This window comes from Mauremys reevesii, linkage group 2, assembly GCF_016161935.1.
Source record: "Mauremys reevesii isolate NIE-2019 linkage group 2, ASM1616193v1, whole genome shotgun sequence".
NCBI classification, from domain to species: Eukaryota; Metazoa; Chordata; order Testudines; family Geoemydidae; genus Mauremys; species Mauremys reevesii.
Genome location: NC_052624.1, coordinates 124,980,863 through 125,007,012, shown reverse-complemented (window position 1 = coordinate 125,007,012; position 26,150 = coordinate 124,980,863).

Here is a 26,150-nt window from a genome sequence, read left to right as displayed (position 1 = left end):
CATTCTAGTGGCCCTTCTTTGTACCCGTTCCAGTTTGAATTCATCCTTCTTAAACATGGGAGACCAAAACTGCACACAATACTCCAAATGAGGTCTCACCAAAGCCTTATATAACGGGACTAGCACCTCCTTATCTCTACTAGAAATACCTCGCCTAATGCATCCCAAGACCGCATTAGCTTTTTTAACGGCCACATCACATTGCCTACTCATAGTCATCTTACGATCAACCAGGACTCCTAGGTCCTTCTCCTCCTCCGTTACTTCCAACTGGTGCGTCCCCATCTTATAACTAAAATTCTTGTTAGTCATCCCTAAATGCATAACCTTACACTTCTCATTATTGAATTTCATCCTGTTACTAATACTCCAGTTTACAAGGTCATCCAAATCTCCCTGGAGGATATACCGATCCTTTTCCGAATTGGCAATACCTCCCAACTTGGTGTCATCCGCAAACTTTATCAGCCCACTCCTACTTTTGGTTCCAAGGTCAGCGATAAATAGATTAAATAAAATCGGACCCAAAACCGAACCTTGAGGAACTCCACTGGTAACCCCCCTCCAACCCGACAGATCACCCTTCAATATGACCCTCTGCAGTCTCCCCTTTAACCAGCTCCTTATCCACCTCTGGATTTTCATTTCGATCCCCATCTTTTCCAATTTAACCAGTAATTCCTCATGCGGTACCGTATCAAACGCCTTACTGAAATCATCTTTCTCAAATCCCCCTACTGGGAGTAAGTCTCCAAACCCTGGGAAGTCCCTCCCTATGAGCACCGGCTATAGAAGTTTAGGGACTACACCTGCTGCTACCTCAGTAGTGTTCCCTTGGATCTCGATTTTTACTGGGATGGTGGGGTAGTAACTAACTGTCCCATGGACTCATGTTATCCCCGTACGTTTAGCCTGCAGCAGCTGACTACACTTCACGAGCTTCCCTGAGATAAGCGTGATAGCACTTCCCGAATCAACCAGTGCGGTGGTCTCTACCCCATTTAGTTTCGCTGATCTGGTGTACATATGTGGTGTTAGTGAGACCCCCCACAAGGTGGATTAGGGAGCATGGGTCTGCCCAGTTCCCCAGGTTACTCTGCATCGGCTCCTCAGCATTGGTACACTGTGCAGCTATGTGTCCCCACTCCCCGCAGGCATAACATCTATATGGGGCCCTAGGCATTCCCTGGTGTCTTAGTTTGGGCAGTCTAACATCACAATCCTCTTCTCCCTCAGTGCTCTGACTGTTTGTGGCCTCTGATGGTCCTTCAGCCCTTCTCTTTTTCCACCTGGACCCTCCTGGTGGCCCAGTAACCCGAGCTTTAGGACTTAGTACTGTTTGTTTAACCCGGGGTGCCTCTTCCTTAACTGAGTCAGCTCCCTCACTGTCTTTCGCCTCTCTCCCAGGGCGACAACCTCGTCATAGGTGGAGGGTTCATTCTGGCTTACCCAGGCGCGAAGGTCTGGCGGGAGTCCCCTCATGTATCGGTGGATGACCAGAACCTCTAGTATCTCTTCCGGACTCCAGGACTCCGTTCGCAACCACTTTTGTGTGAGATGGATGAGGTCATACAATTGGGACCGTGGGGTTTTGTCTTCCTGGTACCTCCACTCATGATACCACTGGGCCCACACTGCGGTCATTACCCCAGATGTGGCCAGGATCTCTGCTTTCAGCTGGGGCTACTCTGCTGCAGCCTCTTCAGGCAGATCATGGTAGGCCTTCTGTGATTCCCCACACAGGAAAGGGGCAAGGATTCCCCACTGATCTCGAGGCCAGGCCTCCTGTAGGGCTGTCCTCTCAAAGGCCAGAAGGTATGCCTCTACATCATCCTCCCGCGTCATTTTCTGCAGCCATCATGGCCGCCAATCAGCTCTGTAAGGGTCTTTATCTGGTTTACCAGTTCCCACAGCATAGCTCGGTCTTGAGCAGCCTGGTCCATCAGCAGGCAATTAGTCTCTTGCTGCAGCCACACTGCCTCCTGTTGGGCGGCTGCCTGGACACAGGTAGCCTCCTGCTGGGCCACCGTAGCTTGTATCAAGGCCCATACTATGTCATCCATTGTGGTGAAAAAAAACAAAACCCTCTTTTTTTTTTAAATCACCCTCCTTCTGCTGCGCTGTGTGCACCAAACCCCACTCTTGACACCACTTGTGACAAAGTTCCTCCTCTACCTTGGTGGGTCCTGTGATTAATGGCGGATTTGATTGCCTCACAGATTCACCCTGTGGGTCAGGAAACAGCCCAGAGACCTTCCCCTCTGGTAGAAGCCACAGTCCAGGTCAATTCCTCCTGTGTTTGATCAGGAGTTGGGAGGTTTGCGGGGAACCCGAGCCTGCCCTCTACTCCGGGTTCCAGCCCAGGGCCCTGTGGATCGCAGCTGTCTATAGTGCCTCTTGTAACAGCTGCATGACAGCTCCAACTCCCTGGGCTACTTCCCCATGGCCTCCTCCAAACACCTTCTTTATCCTCACCACAGGACCTTCCTCCTGGTGTCTGATAATGCTTGTACTCCTCAATCCTCCAGCAGTACACCCTCTCACTCTCAGCTCCTTGCACTTCTTGCTCCCAGCTCCTCAAACGCACTTCCTCTCCTCTGGCTCCCTGGCTCCCTTTGGCCTGACTGGAATGAGCCCTTTTATAGCATCAGAGGGGCCTTAATTAGAGTCGCCTGACTCTTAACAGATTAATTGGAGTCAGGTGTTCTCATTAGCCTGGAGTAGCCCCTGCTCTGGTCACTCAGGGAACAGAAAACTGCTTATCCAGTGGCCAGTATATCTCCCTTCGACTACCCTGCTGTTCCCAACTGGCCTGGGTCTATCACAGTATACATGCTACAATCACACCTTTGACTGCAGCATAGAAAGTTCCTAATTGTACTGCAAGGCAAACACTGACAATGTTTGGCAGAAGCCTGCATCTGATTACCCCCTCTCATATGTAAGGCCACAAAAGTCAAAGGTTAGACTCTGGTATAAATTCTGGTGCTGTTAGAGCACAGAGTTCAAAGTCCACTGACGTGCTGAGGTTCTGATCCTGTAACTTTAAAAGGGTAGAATCAAGCCTGAAAGCAGGAGTAATGTTAGTTTAAAAAGTAAATTTCAGTGTTAGCTGTGAATTATTTTGTTTTTGGCAATTTAAATCAGACACTTAACTTTACTTTCATGTACTTTTTCTTGGTGACTTAATTCGTATCACCAACTCCACAATTATAACACAGAGACTAGGACATCATGCCATTTTTACTTTATGCCTCAAGCAAGAAATTCTAAAGGTGCCCCACTTTGCAATATATAAACAGGAATGTGTATCATGACAGATAACCATAAAACATAAAGGCATGACATGATTTCAGATTTAAACAAGGCTAACGTCTGATATGTTGAGAATAAATACTGTATTCCAGCCTACATCTGGCCTTTCTTGTTATGAAGGTTTGACTCAAGTACAAGATACTGCAGAGTACTACAGAGCTGCCATCTGCAACTAAGCTTTGCAAGAGGCATGCCTTTAATCTATCAGACATTATTTGTGGTTTAGTCTTGGGTGGCAATACTATATTGATATATATGACTCAAATATCTCTATAAATGGAATAGCTAGAGTATTTGTTATCCTTATCGATTACAGCTTCTGGCACACAGAGGAGACACAAGTGAGTCTAGGTTCCAGTGTCAGTGATTTTCCTCTTCTCTATTTTCTATATTGAAGATTAAATCCCTGTTTAGAGACTTACTTGGCACACTTTGTCCAGTTAGCAGAATCCGGGGATGGGGTAGAGGTTGTGGCTATACCATGATGTTGGCTGCAGTTTTGAGCAGGCAAACAGCCAGGGTTGGGGCCTTTCACTGGGCAGGACAGATGTTAGGAGGGGAAAGGAAAATAGGTAGATGGGCATGTGCTGTCCATGGTATGGGGCCTGAAAAGAGCCAATGGTCACAGCTTTAGCATGAGATGGGGGCAGATTGCTCAGCCAGAGCAGATGTCATTTTGAAAACATACATTTTGGGGGGCGGAGGGGCAAGCATATAGCATGGGTCCAGGAAGCGAGGAACAGAGGGATGAAGAGAAGACAGGAATTAAAGACTCAGAAAGGCTCCAAGCTCGCCTTTGCTTACAATGGCTGCAGCCATGGGACACCCAGAACAGAAGCTAGGACAACAGTATAACACAACAGCATAAAACAAACAAGAATCCTTTGTTCCCTCCAAAGCATCTGCCTCCTCAGACCCAGCCTTGGTTGTTGTACGGTAGGAATCAGGTTCGGTTGTTGCTGCACATTAGGAACTGGGTTCTCCCTCTGCCTTGCTGGAACCAGGATCCTGAATCCCAAAGAGAGTCTGGCCCTCAGGGCCCTTCACAGGCCTCCTGCTACTCATCCTCCAGTAAATCTTGATATCTGTCACCAGAGGAATCGGGAAGGATAAATGCAGGCAGCAGGTTCCAGACCCATCCTGGGTTGAGAGGTTGTGTAATTGTTAAAAATCCTCTCCAGTTACTGAAAAATGGACAGGTCACTCTACTGCCAGACCTTTTCCTGGTATCCCTCTTTTTAATATACATTCTCCTGAGTCGTTTGCTCTTTATCTTCACAGGCTCCCATCCCTATCATGGCCCCTTGGAGTCATCTGTTTAGCTATGTCCACAAAAGGATTTTATTCTGGCCCAAAAGCTTGCTGCACTGACACTTCTCCCCCTGGCCATGAGATTCAGGATCTTGGCACAGCTCTGAGCAGCTGCTCCAGGCATGTGGGAATATTATTGCAGCAATGCTGATCTATTCAAATGTCTTATCTGTCCATTCCACAGTAACTACAAGGAGCCTGTCTATAATTCATTTTTATTTATTTATTTTTGGTCACATAACACAGATGTGTATAAAACAAATCACTTTTCAGCCTCTGGAGCTATGGGAGTAGGAGTGCACTGAGGCAATATGATGCTTTCTCACCAATTTTGGTTGGAGGATGAAATCTAAGCACTCTGATTACTCTCTCCTTCACTCTCCTCATGCTGTAAGTTTTTTCATTCAAGCATCAGGAAGAGATTGACTGAGATTCTATTTACATTAAAAATACACCATTTTTTTTAAGTTTAAATCAATGTAGTTAAACAGGTACAAATTGTGCTTTGGACACTCTTAATTTGATTTACACAAAGTTATATTGATTTTAGTTTAACTTAATTCAACTGAAATATGAGTATCCAAACAGGGTTCTGTACCCATTTAACTATATAAATTTAAAGTCACAGTTTAACTAAACTGGTACAACTCTGAACGTAGACAAAGCCTGAAACTCTGCTGCTGGTGGTCTGTCTCTTCTTTCTGTCTTAGGTCTTGTGTACATGTAGTGAGTCAGTGTGGCTCCCCTCCTGGCCAGCAGAGGGAGCGCCCCTGCAGACACCCAAGCGGGCGGAGCCACCGCCGCCTGTTCCTGCCCCCCGGAAGTTTAAACTAGGGCGGGGCCCTTCTAAGTGGTACCGTTGCGCAGCCCTGAGACAGGGGGCCCGTACCGTGCGATACTGCGTTGGTCGCCCCGGAATGCCGGGGCCAGACCGGAACAGAGGACATGTAGTGAGCTGGTGTGGCTCCCCCCCGCCCCAGGAGGGTCGAGCCCCAGCACGAACCTTTACAGTACAGTACAGACCTATATCAATATAACTACATTGCCTGAGTGTGAAAAATCCACAACGTAGTTATACTGACCCAGCCCCTCCCCCCTTCCTCCCATGTAGACAGCCCTATGTCCGTGGGGGAGCTTCTCCCATGGATATAGCTACTGCCTCCCAGAAAGATGGATTAACAATGCTGATGGAATGGCTCTCTCCTGTTGGCTTAGAACATCTTCATTCAAGCGCTACAGCAATGCAGTTGCAGCACTGCTAATGCAGCCTTTTAAGTGTAGACTTGCCCTTAATGATGGATGTAAGTCCAGCTGGAGTTATTAAGCTTTAACTACGTATTTCCGTAACTGGAGTATCATTTGTTGAGTACCCTCCAAAAACACAACAAAACAAAAGGATCATCAACAATATTCCATAGGTATAGCCACATAGCATTTGGGCTCTTAATTGTTCCTCTTCTCATGCCCACAAACTTCTGAAACACAAATTTATGTCACACCCACACTTCACTGCTGCTGACTGGAAAAGAATAAAGGAGAAGATGTAATAAGGGCTTGAAATGCTACAGCAGCACAGCTGCGCTACTGCAGCTGCACAACTGTAGCACTTCAGAGTAGATGCTGCCAAAACTGATGGGAGGGATTCTCTCATCAGTGTAGGTAATCCATTTCCCTGAGAGACAGTAGCTAGGTCAATGGAAGAGAGCTATCTATATGGAGACTTAGGTCAGCTTAACAATGCCACTGTGGGGTGTGGATTTTTTACACCCTTGACCAACATAGTTAAACCAATCTAATTTTCTAGGGTAGACCAGGCCTTAAGGAAATAATGTTGGATGGAAGGAGGAGGAGAATGTAATACATTCTCTTTCAGTGCCAGCTAAACAAGTTAAGTTACATAAGGAGGGACTAAATTAAAACCTTGTTAAAAAGGTTTTATTTTCAACAATTCCACATGGTGAAACTAAGTAGTCTAGAAGTAGTCACATAGCTATGTCATCTTAGAGGGATGAAAATGCCCATAGTTAAACACCTGAAGGAGAGATCTGTGTCTTGAAAGTTTTCATCAACAGAAGTTGGTTGGTCCAATAAAAGATATTACTTCATCCACATTGTCTCACAGATAATTAAAACATGTATGCTCTTTCTGATTTCTGGTTACATGTTCTCTGTCCTTTTGTTAATAACATAATTTATTAGAAATACTTTAAAACTTCCCCTTACAGACATATTTTATTTGACGCTATGGGCTTATTTTAAGTAGAGTTAAAGTGAATTTTTCATCCAATATTCAACCTCTTATAAACTCACTCCTCAGTTGGAAATGAACACATTCTCACCCCCCGCCCCCATCATTATGATGAAAATTAAAAGAGATCCCTGAAAGCTTCCATAGTTTATATTTGTGATTCATTTCTTTCTCTCTCACACATACGCACTCTCCCCCCTTTCCTGGACAATGGTATGAGAGAGAGAGAGAGAGAGAGAGAGAGAGAGGGCGTGACTTTGGGAGTTTACTTTTTGGCCTTTTAGATGTATTTTTTGGCTCTCTCCACACAAAATAATTTAATCAATTAACCTAATAACTCTAACCTAATCAACCTCTTTTAGGTTTGACATGGTTTGCATCCACTCCTTAACAGCTATAAACTATATTCAGAAGCTGTGCAATAGACTACTTTGAAGGGGTAGTCCATAACACAGTTTCAGATAGCACGATTGTTCCATGGGCCCTAGGGAAGTGGTTCTCAAACTTTTTTTTGCGGACCACTAGAAAATTACTGAGGAACTCAGCAGACCACTTAATGATCTTTCCAAATGTTGTTTGTACCGTTAGCTAAGAATTGTAAAGCACTTTGGATAAAAGTGCTATATAAAAAAACCACCCTTAACAATAAACTGTTTTTGTTCTACAAATAAAAGCACATAACTCATATTTTAATATCAGTAGTCTTACCTTTCTAATGCAATGGATGTGCCCTCTCTCCTCTGGCCCAGCAGCCCCCAAGATGGGGCTGGGAAGGGGGGTGTCTCTCGCTCTCTCCCCTACTGCAGCAGCCCCTGAGCTGGGGCTGGGAAGGAGGAGGGTCTCTCCCCCCCCAGAGAGCTGAGGTTGGGAAGGAGGGCCATCTCTCCCTGGCAGCCACAGCCCTGGAGCTGGGGAAAGTTACGTCTTTCTCCGGCCACCGCAGCCCTGCGCATCCCAAATTCTCAGCACCCCCTCTTCTCACCCCACTTCCCCCTCCCACCAACCCCTATACCCCCCAAGGCCACCACCTCACCTTACATGTGCATCTTCTCCAGGGTCCAGGCACCTAATTAATGGAGCCACACCTGCATGGCTCCACTAATTAGGTGGGTGGCCCTTCATTCTCTTGTGTGCAGTCGCCCAGGCCTGTGACCACCTGAATGGAGCTTGTGGACCACTGGTGGTCCATGGACCACAGTTTGAGAACCTCTGCCCTTGGGCACAAGGAAAACAATACTACAACCATGCTAACATTTGTGCGGGAAAACACATTCCAACACATATTCCAACTCAAACTCTGAAAAAAAAGGGGGGGGGAATTAAAAATTCATTTCAGATTGATCAGAAAAGAGAATTTTTCAAACTTTTCACTGAACTAAAAAGTTGGGGGGGAAATTGTTTGCTTTCAGTTGAACTAAATGTTTGATTTGACTTGAAACAAAATGTTTCATTTTGGTTTTGAGCTTTTAAAAACTTTAAAAAAAACAATTATACTTTGAAACAAAAATTCAGAACATTCCATTTTGAAAAGGTTGAAATGAAATGTAATGCGTTTTTCTGAAAGAACTGGACTAATTCTACATGAATTCGTGAACTATTTCGGTCAACCCAAATCTCCATTTTCTAGTGAAAAAAAAGTTTTGCTTAAATTTTACCAAGCTCTAATTCCAGCATAGTTGCTTGTAGAACAGTTCAAATCATTATGAACATGGGCATCAAGAAGCAATCTTAATATATTTTTACTCATTAAGTCAGGATATCTATAATAAAATAGAAACCACAGACCATTTTATTGTTTTGCTATCTGAATGCAATGGTGAATATAAAACTGACAGAGGTAAAAGCTAAAGCGGATGATTATAAAAAAACCACTCTTACTTGTAGATGATACTGTTTCTTGCATCTAAGTTGACTGTTCATTTTCTGTTCTTTATTTTTAAGGCAAGAGACAACATTTTAAAAGTTAGGTGCCTAAAGTTAGCAAACTTAAATGTGGCCTTACTTTCAGAGTTGGTGATCACCCACAGTTCCTATTTAGGTTCTTAACTTAAGGCAAAACATTCATTCAACAGATGGAGATCTGAAGCAGAGAGAGTTTATGACCCATACTTTCAGAAGTTGCCACTGATTTTACCTGCTTACATTTTGGGTATCTAATGTCAAAAATGTTGGACACACAAAAACTGAGGCACATGAAATTCATGGCCACTTCTGAAAGATTTAGCTTAAGTCACTCATGGTCACACAAAAAATCTGTAGCATTGCTGGAAATTAGACACTGATCTCCTGAGGACCAGCCTAGTGTCTTAACTTCTCCTGATGGGCAGTGGGATGATGTTGTTAAGAATGCCCAACTTCTTTCTGCTTTTCCTTTACAATTTCCCTTTAAGGGTTGATGATCTGGGTTCAACTCCCAATAACAATTTCATTTCACATTGATTCCATTAAAGAGATCCTATCACCATTTAGGATATTCTGCATGACAAGACATAACCCCTAAATCTTGCATATTTTTGGGACAGCGGCAAACTACTAGTATTTTTGATCTCCTATACCAAGCTGGTTTGAAAAACTCAACCTCTCAGAACTTTCTATCAGAAGATTATGCAATACATTGTTCAAAGTTGAAAAAGGCCATTCAACGTTGGTTAGTTAAGTCTTATGATGCATGTCTGTCTGACCTTCATTACTTTGTAAAGAAATCACTTCTGAAATGAGAGGATGAGTGGACCGAGTCAGCAAAAGATCCACTATATCCTCTCTCCCACCTGCTTTGCCAGAATAATTTCTCCATAATGTTTAAACAAATGGGCCATTCACTAAAATCAGCATATGGGCATCTGAAATTATCTGCATGTAAAGATGGATAGTCATGAGCTGAGTATAAATGGATCCAGGGCATCTCAGAATTAGTGGAACAAGAATTAAGAGCAAAAGGCCATCTGTCTTCCAATAAATCATATCAGTAAGGAGAATCACATACTCCATCTCTATTCCTGCATCTGTCTGTTTGATAGAAGTCTGCAGTGCATGCTACAGGTCCAATTCTACTCAGGGGCCCCATTCTCAGAACTTTATGTAGCCTCAATTCTTACACTGAGAATTGTGGTTATTTTTCAATATAAAGTCAAGTCAAAACAGATATTTTCTTTCTAACATTTCCCAAGTCATCTTTTACCCGAAGGTCATTACTCATCTCAAGGGTAAGCAAACGTAACATTGAACATAGGAGAAAGCAAGGTGAATTGGTCCGTGTACAAGCAACTCTGCAGAGCACTTTGCTTCTATTCACAAGACGTATATTAGAAGGATTTCCCTTTCTAGAGGCAAGGGAAGCATTTTTTTAATTCCCTCAATGACTACTTCATCTGATTCCTCTTCAGTATAAAAAGTGCATTAACAATGTGACTTTATATGATAATCAAATAATTAGGAAAGCCAGACACCAGAGCCAAGATCTTTCCTAACCAAGAACCTAAAGTTAGTTATATGCTTAAATACACAGTTAGGAGCCTGTGTCCTAATCTTCAGATGACATGAGCACTCAGCAACCTCCATTTTAGTCATTTAATTAAGGTAATTTATTTAGGTGTCTAAATATATATTTAGGAGCCTAATTGAAGGCACCCGGTTTGGAAAACATTGGCCCAAATGAACTGTTGATATGGTCTGTGTAAAATAGTGTTATACCTTCCCCCCCTCCACTAATCAGCAGTGCTTTTGCATCCCTGTCTGCACAAACCCATCCCAGAAACAATCCTCATTCAACATACAGTACCTTCAGCAACTGAAATTGACTTTATGTAAAAATTTGAATGATACAGCATCAACAAATGGTGTCACATAGGAAATTGAGATTAACAAGATTTTATAATGCATTCTTCTTGGGCCTATCAGAAAATGGGAGCATGCCAGAAAAGAAGCTTGCCATTTCTAGACAAGGGGATCAGCTCACGCCAGCCACTCAAAGCACACTTTCTGAGTTTCAGTAGAAGTGTGTAAAGTGCATGGAGGGCCAGATATTGTATAAAACAAAGAAAAGGCAAAAAATACAAACCTCTCCAGCTTCTAGCAATCGTCTTTCTGTTAGCTGGTTAGAAAGTGAGAGTGAGGACTTATACCACTCATACTTATGACCTTTCATTATTAAAAAAGTCTGTATATTATACATGCTTGCAGCTGTGGTGTTCTTGCAGGGTTTTTTTTAAGTAAACATAACAGGAAAATGACTTGTTTTGTCTGCCTTTTGCTGCTGCAGGCTGCTCATGAAAAATGTAAGGCAAGATCATATACATTGTACTTCATATATACTGTACTTATGTATATTTTAACACTTTCCTGCTGTGACTTTTTTCTTATCTGAGACACTGGTTCCTCAATGAATTTACAATTCTAACATTAACACAACAAGACAGCCAAATTCTTGCTCATGATTTTACCAAGAAATCCTTATCAAAACCCACAAAAAAGATCAAAAGGTTTTTATTAGGTAGGAACTGAACAGAACTATAAAAATATTGTATACTTTCAGTGTCTAAAATAAGCCAGTATGTCTCTTTAGCTGTTTTGGTACACTTTATATTCAGGGCCAAATTTTCAGTCAGACTCATATAGCCTTCTGTATTTGAACATGCCAGTTTTACTTGCACATCTCTTTGGATGGGCAAACCTAATACTTGCTTAAATAGATACGTGTATACATATTGGGTATTTATGGCTCTAACTACCTGACTTGCATGTGCAGATGTGGTATTTGAATAAAACTGCAGATACATATATATTATTCTGGGCATAAAATTAGAGGGCATGACTGAAAATTTTGCCCTTAATACAAAGGCTATGAAGATATTATCTCACAATAATATTTGCCTTGCATGATGCACAGTTCTTTCCTTAAAAGGCACTTGGACAACTTTCCAGACTGTTTCATAAAATGATAATGAGGATGACTATACTGTTGAAGTGCTGTACCAGATGGCAGAGGATGTGATAAATGGTGATTTCTCAGTCAATCCTTGACTAGAACTCACTTGAACATTGTCCAAGCAATAACTGTAAAAGCAACACTTGACACATTAAAAAGCTGGGTTTAGTTTTTACTATGCTTTCTCCTTGAAGCAGGAATTTGTTACTTTATTTAGAAATTATTATTCTACAGTAGAGTTAGCCAATAGCAAATTCCAGTGAGTAACACTGACCTGAAGCAGTTGCTAAACTGAGAGCTGCATTAGTAAATGTACATCTTTCAAGGCCACTGGAAAACTGCAGTAATGTTGGCCTAATACTTTCACAAAAATGTTCTGTAGCTTGTAACAGTCTATTGCTGCATATAGATACAGACACCACATCAGTTCACTACATACAGTACATGCAATATCCAATACGCAGTACATTAATTTTGGTTTAAAAAACCTAGGCTTCTGCAGTGTGAGCTAAAAGAGAATCTCCATTAGTTGTTTCATTAAGATTAGAGTTTATATACTTTAAGCCCTTAGATCACTAGAGGGTGAAACCACTGCATACTGATAAATACTTAAAGTTAACTCCTTCCAATATACCTTCCGTCTCTGATTTTGCCTTTTCCTTTGTTCTCAGCCCCACCCCCCATACCTGATAACTTCAATTTTCAAAGTAATGCCCCATCCAACCCACTAGCCCCCTGCCTCTTTGCCATCATCAACTCTGGATGGATTCTCTCACTTAGCAAAACAGCCATTTGCTTGACCTTGTTGTTTACTGAAAAATGTGCCTGCTATGATCTGTGTTTCCTTTCTCAGCTAGTCTCATTCAACATAACTAACTCACCCGCTACCCCTACCCCTATCCCTACCCCCACCCCTCCACAAGGGCTTTCCACAACCTCCACTCTATCATCATCATCCATGAATTCTCTGTCATCCTCAGCCTGCCTCTTTCAGCTCTCTCATGCCTTGCTTCAGTAAACTAAGTGTTTGTCCAGAAGGGGAAATTTACCAGCATAATTATACCACAACAGTTATACCAGTATAATTCCGTGTGTGGACTTGTTTATCACAGAATGATCATCCACACAGGGAGTGCTACTGGTATGATTATACTGCTAGTTATGCCAGTAACTTTTCCCATGTAGACAAACATTCAGATAGGCACTCACTCCACTGTGACCTCTCCTCTAGCCTTGACTTTTATGCCCCTCTCTTTCTCACCACAAAATCTATCCCACTAGCCCAAAGACCTGGCTTACTCTCAGGACCCATTTTCCCCACTCATGTTCTTGTGCTGCAGAATGCACCAGCATGGGAGCCATGACCACGCTGATTTCCTCCATTATAGGTTTGCTCTCCTCCCTCATCTTCACCATCTTCATGGTCAAACAATAATACTTCTAGTCTTTTACTCAATTCCATGTCCAAAGTCCATCACTTATTTATAATCGTTGACTGCATCCTTGAACCAACCCATGCTCACTCTCTCTGCATAAGATTTTGCTGACTTTAAAACACAAACGCACACACACACACACACACACATGGATCTTATCCATCACACCTACTCTTTCCTCTCATTTCCCCTCTCTTCTCCAAACACCTTCTCTTCCTTCTTCAATATCATTGGACTTGAGGTCTCCAATCTTCTCTTCTCTAACACCTCCACTTCCATTGGTGGTCTTCCCATCCCTTTCCATTTTCTTGTTTTAATTGCCTCAGAATTCATTCCCTCCCTCACCTTCTTTCTCAGCCTTTCATTGTTATTTAGTTCCTTCCTCCCCCAATGTAAACATGTCCTGGTCTCCCTTGTACTAAATATATATATCCTTCATGTCAATACTACAACAAATGCGTTGACTTCTCTGTGATGAAGTTCACTCACCTCCTTCTGGCAGTCCTGGGGATTAGCTTTGCCAACCAGTGCATCCTTTCTTGTGAGGCCTCTTCTGCCATCCCTCTACCTGCAGACCCACCTCAGTCCAAATACTGCAGCATCCTCTTCATGACTCGGCCTTCTGGCCATGCCACCATCCGTGTTTTCCCCCTTCCAGGCGGTGGCGATAGAGAAGTATCTCCCAGTTCTATAGTCCAGCAACTTCCCCAGTGGTGAATCGGGAGGACCTAGGCCCACACCCCACTCCAGATCCTGGCCCAGGGACCCTGTAGATAGCAGCCTTCTGCTGCCTCTCCTTAACTTCTCTGCCAGTGATGCTTCAATTCCTGGGCTACTTCCCTGCAGCCCTGGCACCTTCTTCACTCTCTTCTCAGGGCCTCCAGCCCACAAGTCCCAGCAGCCAGCCAGGAGCTCCTTCTTGCTCTCCCAGTCCCTACCAGCAACTGCTCTGTCCAAGGTGCTACCTTCCTGCAGCCCATTAGGAAAACACTCCTCTCTCCTTGGGCTCCCTGCAGCAACTCACTCACTCTGGCCCTGCAACTCCTTTTATGTGAGCCTGCTGAGCCCTGATTGGCTGTTCCATGCAGCCTCCCTCCAATTATCTGCTCCCTGTATAGACTCCTTAGGCTACTTTTAACCCCTTCCTTATGGTATGGGGTAAACACCCCACCACATTTTCCTCTATAAATCTTCCTGGGATCCCTCAGGCAGAAGGAGATTTGGCTTCTGACATTTCCTCTCTACTAAAACCTCTCTCACTGGTCTCTAATGATCTATTTCTAGCCAAGTCTCAGGGCCTCCCCACTATCCTTATCCTCCTCAACCTTACTGCTATTTTAAATATTTTTTTGATATTTTAGCCTCACTGAGCTTTAGAGATATTCCCAAGTTTTTTCTAGCTCTCTGACCATTCTTTCAGCATCCTTTTTACTGCATTATTCTTTCAGCATCCTCTTCTGTCTCATTAGGGCTCTATCTTTAGGCATCTTCTCCTCTCATATCACAAGCTCTTTTTAAGAACCTGCAGGTCTAGAACCTGGGAGTTCTAGGCTGCTGATTCTTCTGCATCATTATCAGAAGCTTAAGCTGGGTTTCCCCTGGAGGACTCTGAAGCTAGACATTGCAGGAAGTACAATCCATCAGGGCCTGAGTGGCAGCCCCTGCAGCCTATTGTCTGGCTCATCATAGTATATAAATGAAGAAGACATTGTGGGGAGCTGTCTGAGCATTGATGCAGACTGTCTGCTTGTCTCTGCTCCATACCTTGTCTTGCTGTGGACCCTAGACCCCATCTTCTGACCCCAGTTCATCCCTGATTTTGCTACTTACCTGATGTCTGCAATCTGGTACCTGATCCTGACCTGGTTTGACCCCAACCCCACACCTTATCTTCTGACTGCTCTTGGTAAATGAGCTGTTCATACAGCTGCCCAAAGACTGGCCTTGACAGTTTTCTCAGACCACTTTCACCCATGCCCCATCCAAACCTTCAGATGATGGAAGGGATGGGCCACCCTGTGACCTGCAGCTCCCGAAGGCACCAGGACCAAGTCATCCACCTGAAGGAGGAGAACCTTATGCTACAAGCCCAAGTGATGCAGTTTGCTGCTGATGCACAGACCCTATGTGAGCAGCTAATACACTCAGAGAAAGAAGCAGCTACCCTACATGCCTGAACAAACCACCTTGCCTGGCTTCTGCAGTGCCACTGCCTGAACAGTTTGATGGGGACTATCGGAAATTATGGGATTCCTGAACCAATGCAGGCTGCTCTTCCTGCCCCACCCCCAAATGTACCCCTCAAACCAGACAAAGATGGGGCCAGTAGTCATCCTTCCCACTTGCAAAGCACTCGATTGGGCTTTCCCCACTGTTGGAGCAGAACAACTCAGTGGCCTCTGACTGGCAAGCCTTCCTGCAAGCCTTCTTGACCATCTTTGATGACCCACATTGCATTTGCTCCACAGAGACTGCCCTCCAGAAGCTTCACTGGGGAAAAGAGCTGCTATCTCCTATGCTGTTCACTTCTGATGGTTTGCAGCACATGTTGAATGGAATGGGGCAGCCCAGCTATACCTATTCTGGAAGTGACTAAGTGAAGATGTCAAAGATGAGCTAGCCCATGTTGAACACCCCACTTGCATAGCTACCTTTATTGATCTCACCCTGTGTGTCAACTCTAGGCTGCATGAACAGAAGGAGGAAAGAGGGGTAGCCCGATGCCCCCAGGCCCACTCTCTACCCAAAAGTATGAAGAACTGAGTCCTGATCCCATGCAGATTGACCTGGGTCGCCGACGCCTGATCCCAGAGGCGAAAGAATGTTGATGGCAGCTGAACCTTTGCTTTTACTGCAGGACACCAGGACATTCCCTCACCTCCTGTCCAACCCAAAAGAGCTCAAGAAACAGACCTGCCTTGGCCTGTTAAGGGGGGTACAGCCTGGGCATCACCAGAGCTCCATGCTCCGCAACCACTCCTGCCCTCAAATATAACCTGACTTGGGAACCATGGGTTCTCCCTGCATTTCCAAAGGCTGCTGCAGTTGCAGGTCTTGGGGCAGGTGAAGCAGATTCCCCCTACATTTAGTGATGATATATTCTGGGGATGCTGCCAGCTTTATAGATGCTAAGGCAGCTCAAACCCTCCAGATCCCTCTTTGGCAAAACACACAACAGACCTGATGGAGATGATTGATGAGTCCCTCCTATCATCAGGACAGTGACCCAAGAGACCATCCCCTTAGTGGAATGTCTTAGTTAGGCTGTAGTGGAAGAACAATGAAAAATAATATGTTTCAATGTGATCCACTTTCCATTCTTCCCAATAATTCTTCGTCATTTTGGTGGGAGTGGCATGATCCGTGGATCTCCTGGTGGTGTAGGAGCATTAGGTTCTCCTCCAAATGTTGCCAGAAAGCTTGCCTGCAATAAATTGACCAGTGACCAGTACCCAGGACCCCAGGATTGTATAAGACTCTCAGAATTGTAACCCCAAATGGTGGGGGCTAACCAGAAGAGAATAGCTCCAGACCAGAACATCCAGGTAGTACTGAGACTCCCTGGATGCATTTGTAAAGAAAAAAGATCACAAATTCACTACACTCATACAGGGACTATAACTATCCAATAGATTCATAACCTGTGGTAAAGGCACCCTATGGATGGATATTCAACATGTCTTAACCAGACCTGGAGATACTATATGTGTATATCCAGGAAAATCTCGCAAAGGGCTTCATCAGCATTCCATCTCTCCAGTAGGGGCACTAGTCATCTTTTGCACAAATATATATATAGATAGATATAGATATATAGATATAGATATATATATAGGACAGGCACTACATCTCTGGGTAGACTACTGCACATTCAGTCAGGTGACTATTTGTAACTAGTACCTACTGTCCTCATCCCTGAATTGTTGGACATCCTAAGGACTGCCAGGGTCTTCACCAAATTTAGATTTTTGGGTCCATAAAATCTAGTTCATATAATGCCTGGGGATGAATGGAAGACCACTTTGTGTACCCAATATGGGTACTTTGAATACTTTGTAATGCTGTTTCAATTAACCAATGCCCCTGCAACATTTTAGTAATTCATAAACAATGTGTTCAGGGATATCCTGGACCAGTGTGTGATCATATACTAGTATATTCTGAGAACCCTGAGCTGAGCTCCCATCATGTCCAGTCTGTCTTGGAGGGACTACAGTAGCATGGTTTGCAAGCCAAATTAGAGACATGAACTTTCAAGCAAGTCACCATTGAATTTTTAGGTTACATCATCTCCCCAGAGGGCATTCAGATGGAGCCACAGAAAGTGGAAGTCATCCACAATGGGACAGCACCCTGAACCCTCTGAATACTTCCTATGTTTTGCAAATGTTTATAGGTGATTCATTGCCAACTTCTTTGAACAAATAGCTCCCTGACTTCCCTCTTTTGTAAAGCCATTCAATTCACTTTGTTGCCTGAAGTCCAGCTCACTTTTAACCAGCTCAAGACTGCCTTCACTATGGCCCTGATTCTGGCCCGCCCCAACCTGACTTGCCCATTTATAGTGGAAGCAGATGCATCCAATATGGCCTTCAAGGTGGTACTCTCACAGCAACATGGACTCCAGTTAGTTTTGCACTCTTGTGCACTCTACTCAAACTCACCTTCACAGAGATGAATTATGAAATATTGGACAAAAAGCTGCTCACAATCAAAACTGCATTTGAAGAATGTCATCACTACACTGAGGTCAGTTTGGCACCCAGTACAGATTTGTACTGACCATGAGAGCATTGAGTACCTCCACAAGGCACAAGCATTGAACCAGAGGCAGTTAAAATGGGTCTTGTTATCAGGGGCTTCTCCAGGCCCCAGCACGCCAAGCGTGTGCTTGGGGCGGCATGCCGCGGGGGGGCGCTCTGCAGGTCTCCTGGAGGGTGGCAGGCGGCTCCGGTGGACCAGCGGACCACGAGACCAGCAGACCCTCTGCAGGCACGCCTGCGGGAGGTCCACCGGAGCGACCGGCAGAGCGCCCCCCGTGGCATGCCGCCCTGCTTGGGGCGGCGAAATTTCTAGAGCCGCCCCTGCTTGTTATAATCTCAGTTAGAGTTTAGGATTACCTACCACTCATGAAACTCAAAAGCTGACAAGGAATGTACCTCCTGAAGCCTATTAATTTTCCCACAGTTCAGCAAGACATGCTCTCCCTCATATGGTCTGCTCAAAAGAAACACAGTCTATACTATAGATGCGCATCCGAAGAAGTGGGTATTCACCCACGAAAGCTCATGCTGCAAAACGTCTGTTAGTCTATAAGGTGCCACAGGATTCTTTGCTGCTTTTACAGCATTTACAGTAGGCCAGAAGGTGTGGCTCACTGCCAAGCATTTCCAGACCAGTCAGCCCTCCCAGAAATTGAACCATACGTTCCTGGGACCCTTCCTGCTATGCCAGCAGATCAACCTGCTTACTTTAAAATTACAGCTTCCCCAGTCTCTCAAAATACACACAGTTTTTCATGTTTCTCTTCGAAAGCCATATACTGATAACCCATTCCTTGACCGAACCACACCATGCTTACACCAGTCAAAATCCTGGGGTCATGAGGAGTATGAAATACATGCCGTCATGTGATTGGGCACCTGCACTACACTGGGATCTAAGGGGTTAATAAAGCCCTAGGGAGACTGCATAGGAGGCATCCAATCAAAGAAGAGCTGAAGAAAGCAGCCAAGCAGGGACAAGCAGGCCCATATAAAAAGGTAGCTGCAGGGCAGAGGAGAGCAGTTCTCTGCTGGGACCGCAGGGAGGAAGAACTGTCTCTCTGGAGGGCCGAGAGAACTGCCAGCATCCTGGACAGAGCAGTGCTGCTAGCAGGGACTAGGGGAGTGAGAGACAGCTCCTGGCTGGCTGCTGGGGTTTGCAGTCTAAGGCGCTGAGGCAAGGGCATAGAGGATGCAGGGGCCATGAGGAAGTGGCCAGACAATTCGCTTCAGTAGCCACTAAGGGAAGTGGCTGAACAGCGGACTGCAGGTCCCCTAGAAGAGGGGGACACAGTGTGTGGCATGGCCAGAGGGCTGTGTGGGTGAAGAGGACACCGTGGTCCTTGGAGAGATCTGAGTCCTAGAGCAGGAGTGTGCCAACTTCACTGGGCTGGACATTGTATGTGGATGCCAGACTAGCACTTTCCAAAACAAATCCTCTACTCTCAGCTCACCCCTGGCCAGAGATCCCATGGTGCTCAAAGGAAATGCTACAAAGACACACTGAAAGTGTATCTTAAGAAAACTGCCAATGGCGCCATATCCTCCATTAGGCAGTGGCCTGCTTCGAGGAGAAGTGCCTTGCCCTCGAAGCTGAAAAGAGAGAGAGAAGGGGAAAAAAATAACTTTCTCCCATCAGGCCTCTGGCCTGCCACAAAATATCTGTACCTACTGTGAGCAGATTTGTGGTTCCAGGATCAGACTCCTGAGTCATCTCAGGACCCATATGTAAATTAGTGGTAGAGATCATCCTCGAATCAAGGGATCACCAATCAATCAGAGTGGGTTATTGCTGGAAGAGCTCAACACTGTAGGAAGTACCACGAAGCAGGGCCTGAGTAGTAGCCTCTGGCAGCACACCGATTGGCCCATGCTGTGGGCAACCAGAAAGCCATCGGGGATCTATCTGAGCAACTATGCTGACTGCCTGCCTGGCTCCAGACCTCACCATGCTATGGACCCTACACTCTGACTTCTGACCCTGGTTCATCCTTGAATTTTCTACTTGCCTGCTGTCTGCAACCTAGTACCTGACTTCTTGTATCCTGACCTAGTTTGACACTGACTCCACTACTTGCCTGCTGTCTGCAACTTGGTAACTGACCAGTGTACACAGGTCAGCCATGACCAGGCTCTCACATTGTTACTAGATGATTAGTTCAAGCAGCTTCAGATACAGCTCTATGCTGATAACTCTAAAATCTCTCTACCACTAAACTGTCTTCTTCTATTCAATCTCACATTTCAACCTGTCTCTTTGACATGTCATCTTGGATATATTGTCATAAATTTTAAACTGAACATGGCTAAAACTAAACTCCTTATCTTCCCCAAACTTTTACCTCTTCCTTTCTTTTCTAGAACTGTCAACACTATCCATCCTTCCTGTCATTCAGGCCTGCAAACTGGTCCTGCCTCCCCATTTTCCCACATGTTCAGACCATTTTAAATCCTTCTTCTTATTCCTCAAAATCTCCAATATCTGTTAATTCTCCATTACTGTGGCCAAATCCCTTGTTCAGACCCTCATTATAGCTTACTTTGATTACAGTAATATTCTTTTCACTCCCGCACCCCTGCCTCCCTCTCAATCTTTATATATATAAGGATTACAGGCAGTAATCAACAGAAAAAGGGAAAATGGGAGGGAACCCACATAATGCAGAAGTGACCTGGGAAGCAGACTAAAGGAGGCATCTGATTAAGTAGGAGTTAACTACAGAGAACAGGTTTATTCATAGATCCATAGATTCCAAGGCAAGAAGGGACCATTGTGATAACCTAGTCTGACCTCCTGTAGAACACAGGCCATAGAACTTCCTCAAAATAATTCCCCACTTGCTTTCTCTCTGGCCCAATGATTCTGTCATTATTTAATCCACAGTGAAACAGCTTCAAGTGGAGAGACTCAGGGCTACTGCTGGTTAAGTTGACCTAACTTACGTCATGCAGGGGTGCAAAAAAGACAGACCAGCACAAGACACTTTCCCGTTGACATAGCTTTCTCCTCTTGTGGAAGTGGAGTAATTATACTGACAGGAGAGCACTCGGGAGATTCACCAGATGCGCCGAAGCAGCTGTGCCAAGGTAGCACTTTTAGTGTAGACCTCCCCTGAAGGAACCCCACATCAGAATATAGCCTATAGCCTAATAGCTAGGGCACTCACCTCAAAGGCATCAATGCTGCTTCAAATCCATTTTTAATCTTGAGTGGAGTGGGGGACTTGAATTCTCACATCCCAGGTGCGTGTCCTAACCACAGGGCAAAAAGCTACATGGAAGAGCATCCTCTGGCTTTTTGTTAAAATGCCACAGGCACCTAACCCCAAGAGAAGGCTGGTGGTTGAGAGTCCCAAGCAGAGGGAGGTGCCTCCCTGAAGCCTGGATTTATGAGTATATCTCAGAAAGGAATGGGGCTTATCACACACTCCTCCACTTGACATGTCCTATTGTCTATCTTAGGCGAGGATCTGCTAGTGTGCTGGCTTCTGTGAATACCATTCTGAGGGACCTATCTTTCCCCATTCATTCAGCTTAGCCACTGAACCCAGGCTTTGTGAACCCCTGTGATTTTCTATGCTCCTAAAAGTTAGGTGTGGTGAGGTTTCTTTGCAAATCTAGCCTGTGGAGTTTAGTTCTTAACACATTCAAAAAATATCAGACAGAGCATTAGAAAATACACAAAACTGAATAAGTCTGCACTGGAAGGGAGAATGAACTAAATAATCTTCTAGAGCTTTTCTATCTAACTTTTGTTATTCGATTAAAATGGTTTATGATCTTTAATTTTAACTGGATGAAGGAACTGACTGAAGAAAAGGATTGCTGCTTGTGAGAATCAATTTATTGAATTCAGTTATGTCACACTTTAACCTTGAAATAGTTACTACTGACTTTAATGGCAATATTAAAAAATGTGTGTAATAACAGCAAAAATAGTGGAATTTTAATCTACAAAATCCACAGCAAGTGATATTTGGTAGGCAACAAAGACAGAAGTACAGCAATAAAGGGAAATTAAGCCATTATATGAGCATTTTTCATTCCCTTTCTCTCATCATCCATATCATATTCCAGGGAAAAAGACATTGAAACTAGAATCAGGTTTATGTAGTTGAAAAATAATTACCCAGATGGATTACATATAAGTACATTTGACACCTTGAGTCATTTCAGTATTGTGTCTGAACTGAACATTTTAGATTATATCGTGCATAAAAAGGTAATAAATAGCAAAATGATCTGACATTCTAACCTTCCATTTTCCCAAAGATAGATGCTTATGAGAGAAATGAAGGTGATATGGTTTCTTTTGCTCAGTAAAATAATTATAGGATTCTTCCTTAGTCACTCTGTTATGGTGCCTTGACCAATGAGTAAGGAATTTATCAGAGCCTTTAATAATAAACATTTTAAATAATGATTACAAACAAGGGCCCTTATCCTGCAAACAGATGTACTATTATGTATTCCTTCACCTGCAACAGAGTCCCATTAGCTTCAATAGAACTCTGGGCATCTTCAGGCACCTACACTGGGGAATCTGTGTGCAGGAAAGGAGCCTAATACAATTTATGGATTATATTATACATCACTAACATGCATGTAGCTTCTAGAGCATGGAAGATAGCAGCTTTTAAATAGCATACAGCAAAATTGCTCAACACTCAGGACAGCAAGTGATAAAAAACAATGTAGTAATGAGGAAATACCATTTGCATTTTAGATGTGTGTTATGGGATATCCCAAGATATATAATCACTAAGGCTATGATTTAGACATGGGTATTTTGGTATTTTTTAAGGTCAGGCTTGACAAAGCCCTGGCTGGGATGATTTAGTTGGGTTTGGTCCTACTTTGAGCAGGGGGTTGGACTAGATGACCTCCTGAGGTCCCTTCCAACACTGAGATTCTATGATTCTATGATTTTTAGTAGAAGTCATGGACAGATCACGAGCAATAAACAAAAATTAATGGCCAATGACCTGTCCATGACTTATACTATAAATACCCCTGACTAAATCTTAGGCAGTGTGCCCTGAGGCTGCTGCTGTGGAGAGCACCACAGGGGGCCTGTCATAAACAGATAGTAAGGGTTAAGGTCTCTTTTACCTGTAAAGGGTTAACAAGCTCAGTAACCTGAGGAACACCTGACCAGAGGACCAATCAAGGAACAAGATAATTTCAAATCTCTGTGGAGGGAAGTCTTTGTCTGTGTCCTTTGTTTGGATTGCCGTTCTCTCTTTGGATCTAAGAGAGGCCAGACATATTCTTCAAGTTCTCCAAGGTTTCCTGAAGTATTTTCTTCTATTCAGTATAGTGAGTATTAGAAGGTGGTTTAGTCTTATAATTGATTTCTACATTTGCAATTGTGTGTTTGCTGGAGAAATAGCTTTATTTCTGTTGCTGTTACTTAGATTATTCTGAGAAAGGGTGGGGGGGAAGCCTCTCCAGGTTTATAAGCTAGACCCTGTAGATTTTATCCTGGTAATACAGAGATAGTGTACTTTTTTTTCTTTCTTTAATAAAATCTTTTCTTTTTAGAACTTGATTGATTTCTTCCCTTGTTTGGATTTTCAGGGGAAGGGGAGGGGGAAAAGTGAATCCCTCTTTGTTTGATTCAAGGAGTTTGAATCAAGGTATCTCTCCCAAGGACAAGGGGAGGGGGAAGAAGGCGGGGGGAATGGATTATTTCCCTTTGTGTTAAGATCCAAGGAAGTTGGGATCTGTGTTCCCCAGGGAAAGTTTGGGGGAACAGGGAGTGTACTAGACACTGGAATTTCTAGTTGGTGGCAGCTTTACCAGATCTAAACTAGGATTTAAGTTTAGAGGAGTCCATGCAGGTCCCCATCTTGTGGACGCTAAAGTTCAAAGTGGGGAATAAACCTATGACAGGGCCGCTGCTGTGGGGGTGGGGCCAGTGGCACCAGCTGCCTGAGGCTACCGGAGCAGCTGCTGCTTTGGCTGCCCCAGGGACCACTGCTTGGGCAGTCCCCAGGGCCAGCCACACCAGCCGCTGCTCGGGCAGTCCCCAGTACCAGCTGCCTGGGGCCGCTCCAGCAGTGGCTGGTGTAGCTATCTCTGGGGCCACTGGAGCAGTTGGCCCCAAACCAACTGCTTGGACAGCCCTGGGGTTGTAAAAAGCTGTGAAGGGGTTCATAATTTGTACATGTGTGGCATTCTTCCTGGGTATTTGGCTAGTATGTGAGTGTATATGAAAATTGAAAGGTGGATAAAGAACTGGTTAAACGGGAGACTACAACATGTTGTGCTGAACGGGGAATTGTCAGGCTGGAGGGAGGTTACTAGTGGAGTTCCTCAAGGATCGGTTTTCGGGCCAATCTTATTTAATCTTTTTATTACTGACCTTAGCACAAAAAGTGGGAATGTGCTAATAAAGTTTGCGGATGACACAAAGCTGGGAGGTATTGCTAACACAGAGAAGGACCGGGATATCATACAGGAAGATCTGGATGACCTTGTAAACTGGAGTAATAGTAATAGGATGAAATTTAATAGTGAAAAGTGCAAGATCATGCATTTAGGGAGTAATAACAAGAATTTTAGTTATAAATTGGGGACGCATCAGTTGGAAGTAAGAGAGGAGGAGAAGGACCTCGGAGTATTGGTTGATCACAGGATGACTATGAGCCGCCAATGTGATATGGCCGTTTAAAAAGCTAATGTGGTTTTAGGATGCATCAGGCGAGGTATTTCCAGCAAAGATAAGAAGGTGTTAGTACCATTATACAAAGCACTGGTGAGACCTCATCTGGAATACTGTGTGCAGTTCTGGTGTCCCATGTTTAAGAAGGATGAATTCAAACTGGAACAGGTACAGAGAAGGGCTACTAGGATGATCCGAGGAATGGAAAACCTGTCTTATGAAAGGAGACTCAAAGAGCTTGGCTTGTTTAGCCTAACCAAAAGAAGAATGAGGGGCGATATGATTGCTCTTTATAAATATATCAGAGGGATAAATATTAGGGAGGGAGAGGAATTATTTAAGCTTAGTACCAATGTAGACACAAGAACAAATGGATATAAACTGGGAAGTTTAGACTTGAAATTAGACGAAGGTTTCTAACCATTAGAGGAGTGAAATTCTGGAACAGCCAAGGGGAGTAGTGGGGACAAAAGACATATCTGGCTTTAAAACTAAGCTTGATAAGTTTATGGAGGGGATGGTATGATGGGATAGCCTAATTTTGACAATTTAATTTGTCAACTGATCTTTGATTATCAGCAGGTAAGTATGCCCAGTGGTCTGTGATGGGATGTTAGATGGGGGTGGGATCTGAGTTACTATAGAGAATTCTTTCCTGGGCGCTGGCCGGTGAGTCTTGCCCACATGCTCAAAGTTTAACTGATCACCATATTTGGGGTTGGGAAGGAATTTTCCTCCAGGGCAGATTGGCAGAAGCCCTGGAGGTTTTTCGCCTTCCTCTGCAGCATGGGGCACGGGTCACTTGCTGGAGGATTATCTGCAGCTTGAGGTCTTCAAACCACAATTTGGGGACTTCAATAACTCAGACATAAGTTAGGGTTTTGTTACAGGAGTGGGTGGGTGAGATTCTGTGGCCTGCATTGTGCAGGAGGTCAGACTAGATGATCATAATGGTCCCTTCTGACCTTAAAGTCTATGAGTCTATACCAGGATCTGGAGCCGCCTGATTATTATAGTGCCAATGGCCAGTGTGAGTGTGTGCATATTGAGACATTGCTCAAAGAAGGAAGGTGGTGTGAGGAACTTTGTTTCCCCTTTTTGTCCTTTAATAGTGTTAGTTGCAGTCCTGTGGGTGAGAGTGTATGGGTTATAAAAGGAGGTGAAAAATTTGCACATTTCAGCAACTATGGGGTTGGCAGATTAAAGATATGTCTGTTAACAGGGCATAATAGAACACTGCTGAAAGAGGGCAGAGTTAAGCTTGCATGTGCATCTGTGTATTTCCTGACTTTAAAAGTTTGTGTTTTGCTCTACTCGTTATTCCATAAGGGACTGACATACCACCATGCAACCTTAACTATGCATTAATATAGTTTTTTTCCCATTGAATTTCCTAGGTTTTTTTGTTAACAGGAAAAGATATGTTGTTGGTAGGAGTTGGTAGTCATTTAGGCAGTTGTACATATCATGTCCTGTAATTTGCATA